Raw genomic sequence first — 6,141 nt, forward strand, 5'->3', positions numbered from 1 at the left:
GCCTCTTGCCCTCGTTTTATGGCTCTAACATCTTGATGGTGTATTTAAGATTTTTAAATTCAATTTAATTTAAATTTTCATTTCAAAGGTGGTTTCTTCTTTGTAAACTATATACTTCCTCTGGGGTATGTTTTTATGTTGATGGACTCGGGCTTTCTTTCTCATGCCACTGGCTTTGCTCGTGTGCTGGGGTGACATCAGGGTGGTCCTTGGTGGTCTGGGCTCTTCCACCATGTGACAGTCTGTGCTGAGTTAGAGAAAGCTTGCCCGTGTGGGGAGGCTGACATGGCACTCTGGAGTTGGGATGGGGGTCTTCTGGGTGGCGGGCTTCACTTGGGGATAAGGAAGTTGGGAGCCCAGAAGCCAGAATGAGAGTTATGTACCTGAGGGTGCCAACAGCTCTCCAGGAACCTTAGCCCTTCCTGGGTGAGGTGTCCTACTGTCCCAGAGATACAGCTGGTGGCGTTCTGTGGAGAGGTGGGACACTTGGTCTTTGGGAATCCTGGCTGGGTGGCCCTGGCTCCTCCCTTCCATTGAGGACACACCCGTCCTCATTGGGCCTGCTCATGGGGACCAAGTCCAGCCCCGCTGCAGGGCCCCTGCCTTGGGGTCAGCACACTCGCCGCTTCCCATTGCATTTTCCGTGTCCCTCGCCCATTGGAAGCTGACTTCTCCCCCACAGTGAGTCCCAAGAGGGTTGAGATGGGAGCGGTGGGCTTAGTCCACCATCTTGAACAGTGGCGTCCACTCTCGCCGAGTGTTGCCTTTCCCACAACCAGCACAGTACTCTGGGTGTTTGGCCAACCCACAGTCCACCCTTACTCCATTGGAATGCCGGGCGCCCGTGTGCAGTGAATATTAGATCGCCACAGCATGCAAGCTCTCGGTTTAATTTCCCATCCAGAGCAGGAAACCTATTTGTGTCTTCTTCTGTTTTTTCCTTTAAAGGAAAATTTTATTTTAATCTGCCAGCTCAACGATTATTTTCAACTGCTTTCATTTTCATTTTATTATAAAATATTTCAGACACAGAAAAATGGAGAGAATTAAACGTTGTGTGTATCCACATTCCCATTCCTCAAGCCCATTGCTAACACTGGGCCTCATTTACATTCTCGGACACTTGCCCATCAAACCACCCCCTCCCTCCGCACCTCGTAGTTTCTTGGAGCATCTCAAAGTAAGTCACAAGCAGTAGTATGTTCCACTCAAACATTTAGGAAGCATACCATGAACAGGAATTCAATTTTTATGCTTTCGTGTGTAAAATAATATGAATCTTGGGTGTTTCACTTGATGAATTTTGACAAAGGCATTCGTCTGAGTAGCCCAAACCCCATTAGGACCCACATCCTGACCTTGCTCCAACCTTCTCAGGGCCCCGGATGTGACCTGTGTCCTCTGCTCAGGCCATGGACCCCACCACCCTCCCCAGATAGCCTCTTCTGCTAGCCAGCGTCATCCAAATCCTCCAGGAGCAGCCACTGTTCTGATCTTTAAAAGAAGAAGCTCGTTTGCTTGTCTTGGAGCCTCACTTTAACGGGATCATGCAGCGGTGCTTTGGCCCAGCTCCACCCACCAGCACCGTGTTTTGAGACCCATTCACGTGGCGGCAAACGCAGTGTGCTCCTCTTCCTTGCTGGTCCCTTCTCCCTTGTAGGACTGTTGTGCCTGCTTTCTCCATCCCAGTAGATGGATATGTGGGTTCATTCCAGGTCTGCCTCTTACTGAGAGAGTGGAGTGAATGTACCTGCTCTTGAAGCCTTCAGCTCCCAGAAGCTGGAAAAACTCCAGGTGCCCATTATCTGTAGGGTAGCTCTGGTGTTTACGGAACTCTTTCTCCTTTGAGCTGAAATCTGCATCCCTGTCCCACTGGCTCCTTGGTGCAACCTTTGGGACAACACACAATGAACCGCTCCCCTGGGAAGCCACTGTGGGTCCCTCAGGCTGTGTCTCTTCCTCCCATCGTTTGCCCCTCATCGGCACACTTTCTGGGATCAAAGAACCATGCATGAAGTCCTCACTTGAAACAGTGGGAAGGAATGCCCCACTCATATCCAAGAGCCTGGATTACAGCTTTTCTTGGCGGGGCTCCCCAACATGCTGAGGGGCATGACCGCCCCAGGAGAACCACCCTTGGACGGCACTTCTCAGCCATTGGCTTGTCCAAGCGAGCAGGTGACAGGGAGAGGCAGCTTCAGGGTGAAATCACAGACACAGTGCTGAGGAGCAGAGAGATTTATTTTTAATAGGTCACTAAGCTCTTATGGAGAAGAAAACACCATCACTGATTCGGTAATGAGACATGGTGGGAGAGGTCAATAGAGAATTGGTATTCCAGGTGATTTGTCAGCAGCAGGGAGGGGTGCCACAGGGGGCAGGCCTGCAGAGCAGGGTGGGGTAGGAGGGCTGGCAGCCCCCAGAGGACTGGCAGGAGGGAGCCACATACACAACGGGCTTGCAGGTCACAGGCACGCACACAGCTGGCTTGCAGGTCACGGGCATGCACACAGCTGGCTTGCAACTCGCGGGCACGCAGCAGGATGCCTGGCAGGAGCTGGGCACGCAGCAGGCTGAACTGCAGGAGGAGGCCTGGCCGCAGGCCACTGGGCAGCACAGGGAAGGGCAGCCACATGCTGACTGGCAGGAGATGGCTGAGCTGCACATAGGCTGGCACAGCAGAACCATGCAGGGGGCACTGCAGGAGCCCCCACAGCCTGGGGGAGGGCAGCAGGTGGGGATGCAGTCCAGGGAACCAGAGCAGGACAACTGGCAGGAGCTGGGCATGCAGCAGGACACCTGGCAGGAGCTGGGCACACAGCAGGACGTCTGGCAGGAGCTGGGCACACAGCAGGACGTCTGGCAGGAGCTGGGCACACAGCAGGACACCTGGCAGGAGGTGGGCATGCAGCAGGACGTCTGGCAGCCCGTGGAGCAGCTGGACTGGCACATGGTGGCGTGGGGCTGGAGTGGAGTCAGGGTGGAGGACGGGACTGGTCTGGAGGCTCCTGCCCCAGGCAGCCTTTATACCCGGGCTGTGGCATCCTGGAAACGAGTCACACGGGGGCCTTCCTCCGGGTTGCCTGACTGTTTTCCTCCTCCTCCTCCTCTGTGCGTCTCTTCCTGGAGTTTCCTGGTGGAAGCGACTCTGTTCAGGAAACTCTGTGACAGCTGGAGGCTCAGTGTGACCCAGCAGCCCCGTGATTTCTCGACTCAGCCCAGGTAGGACGGTGAAGGGCCATCGGCTGGGGACAAGGGCCCCCATATCAGGATGTTCCAGGTCCTCCCCAAGCTCACGTACCCTGCCCTCTGTCCACACAAGCACCATCCTGCTCGCCCGACCGGAGATCCCCTGTTTAGATTTGGAAACTCCGTGGTCCAGAGGGTCTTCCCAAGGGACCAGAGCCCGGCGGCTGGGCTCCTCACCGGGGACAGCTGTGGCCGTGGCATCCATCACGTCATCTGGTCCCAGCTTTGTGCCAGGTGCCACGTTATTGCTCGTCACTGGCTAGTCACCAGTCCTTGCCGCCATCCAAGGGGTAGGGGGTACCCCATGTACACGGATGCGCGATTGGACTCCGTGACGTGTGCGTGCTCTCCCACTGCAGCCAAGAAGCAGGCGTTGGAAGCTCAGTTTCACTCTGGGGTCTGCGGTCATTACCATTGCGCCAAATTATGCTGGGGTTTTAGGGGTTTTCTGAGACCTGTGGACGAGCCATGGGTCCATGAGGTCAGCCATCCACACGCTCCTCCGTCCTGACAACAGGTTAAAACCAGTTAGGACCAAGAGGATCCAGGATGACCACACGTGACCACAGGTCCACATGTGACCTAGTGACAGAGCTGCAGGTTTCCATGGGTCACTTGTCAACCACGAAAAGAACGAAACCGAGGCTGCTCCTTCCTCCTCCCGTAGGGCTCCTCCCAGCGCCCCCCTTCAGGGTTCCTTGTCCCGCACTCTACTGCTGGTGGTTCTCGTCATTTTCGTTTCCTGGGAAGGTTTCATCTCACCCTCTTTCAGAGGACGTTCTCTCTCTTTTTGCTATACATGGCATCCTTGATTGGCAGTGCCTGTCTTCAGCATCTCCACACTGTTCTCGTCCGTCCTCTGGTCTCCCCTGCTGATGAGAAGTCAGCTGTCACCTTTTCTCCTCGTCTGTGAAGTGATCTTCCTCTCACTGCTTTGAAGGCTTTGCTCTGCATTTTTGGTTTTCATCACAGTACCTATTATGTGCCCGGACTTTACCTTTTTAAAAAAATTTATTTATTTATTAGAGGGAGAGAGAGTGAGCAGGGGGAAGAGCAGAGGGAGGAATCCCGAGCCGGCTCCCCGCTGAGTGCAGAGCCCGGCACGGGGCTTGATCTCACGACCCAAGACCCTGACCTGAGCTGCAATCAAGACTTGGACGCCCAACGGACTGAGCCACCCGGGGCCCCTCTTTTTTTTTTTCCTTAACTCTTCTTTCTCCTTCCGGCCAGATAATTTCTCTCAACATGTGTTCACTTTCGCGCCCTCTTCATTCTTCTGTCTTCAACATCCCAGTGAACGTTTCATTTCCACTGTGTTTTCAGTTCTAGAATCCCTCTTCCCCCATCTTTTTTCTTTTTTTACCAGTTTCCATTTATCTGCCAAACTCCCTCTCCATTCAGTCATGAAAATAATACTTTCCTTTAATTCTTCGAACATATCTTCCTCAGACTCTTGAAACATATTTGTTAAGAACCACTCTCCCACCATTGTTTGCCAGCAACATCCAGACCGTCTCAAGTTGCATGACTATTGATTGACCTGTTTCTTTCACTGCAGATTCCGTTTTCTGTATCTTTTATGTCTAGTGATTTTTTTATTGTATACTGAAATTAATTATGATACTAGATGTAGGACATCTGTGTTCTCTTTTATTGGCTGTTGATTTCTGATCTGGTAGATGGTCAGTTGTTCACCGACTATCTTGGATGTGCACAGCCTGGTTTTACACTTTGTTGGAGCGGGGGAGGAATCTTTTCCGTCACCTACAGGTGTCCAGGTGTGTGGCTAGGTGTGTGCCTTCTAGAACAGAAGCAGACAGACTCTCCTGTCAGTGACAAGCTGTCCTGGAAAATTGTAAATGACACCCCCCCAACAAAGAGGTCAGTCTTTATGCTGAGACTGCCCTGTCCAGGTGGACCCCAGCAGGTGCTGTCTGCAGGCAGGTGGGCCCCAGAGTCTCTGTGTGCAAAGAGTGAGGAGTGGCATGGAGGAGGGAGTGAGGGAGCTCAGATGGATGTCCCTCCTCACAGAGGAGACCCTTGAATGGGGAACGGTGTCTCCCTAACAAAGAGGCTCAGCCTGCGAGTGTGCCTGGGTGTGGGTGCCTGGACTTCGCTGACCTGTGTGTCCATCTTTGGGCCCTATTCTGGAAAATTCTTGTATATCTGTCCCAAATCTTATATTTCAGCAGCATCTTGCAGGAGTGTTTTCATAAATACCATCTTCTGCGTTGAATTCTAGAGGCGTTCTCACCGTCCTGGGTGGGGTGGAGAAGGAATGCTAGAGACTATGGGTTCTTCATAAGTCCAGCGTGGACTCTGGTGTCTACCAGCCAGAGCCCCGGGGGGCAGACAGAGGTCCTCCCTGCCAGCTTTCTGGTGATAGAGGTCAGGCAAGAGCCCCTGGAGGAGAGGAAAACCTGCCACCAGACTCAGCCAGCCCTCCTCTGAGTCCCACGTGACTGTTGACCTCTGTGGGCCGCATGCATGCAGCCGGTGTTCCCTCCCACTTCCCAGGGACACCCTTGCTTCTGGTGGGGTTGCGCCTCCTCCCAGGAGGTCCATGCCTTGGTTTACTGTGCTTCTCTAACAATGAGGCTTTCTCAAGGCAAGTATCCGAGGTCATTGCCCGCCAGGAGTTCTCTGTGACCCACACCCTTCTGTCCACACTTGTGCTGTGGGCAGGTGGTCGCCCTGTCCTTCCTTCATGTTGGCCATGCTTGACCTGCAGCCAGAAGCCCCTGGGACACTCGGACGTGAGCCAGACGCACCCGTTCTCCCAGCACCTGCCTTGGATCCTTCCTGACGTGGGGGAGGCCATCCAGGGGCCATCATCACGTGTGCAGGGGTTGGGACACCCATGTTTTCAGAGTCACACAGAAGTGGCTCCAG

General features: G+C 53.7%; 1 protein-coding gene across 1 annotated transcript in view; it reads left to right on the plus strand.

Moving 5' to 3' along the window:
• TSPEAR (thrombospondin type laminin G domain and EAR repeats) overlaps window positions 1–6,141 on the plus strand; it is a gene marked incomplete at both ends in the record, with an annotated part of 162,195 nt that overhangs the window by 17,057 nt on the left and 138,997 nt on the right. The gene's annotated exons all lie outside the window — the stretch shown is intronic.

The sequence above is a fragment of the Martes martes genome, assembly GCF_963455335.1.
Source record: "Martes martes genome assembly, chromosome: 1".
In the NCBI taxonomy this organism is placed as follows: domain Eukaryota; kingdom Metazoa; phylum Chordata; class Mammalia; order Carnivora; family Mustelidae; genus Martes; species Martes martes.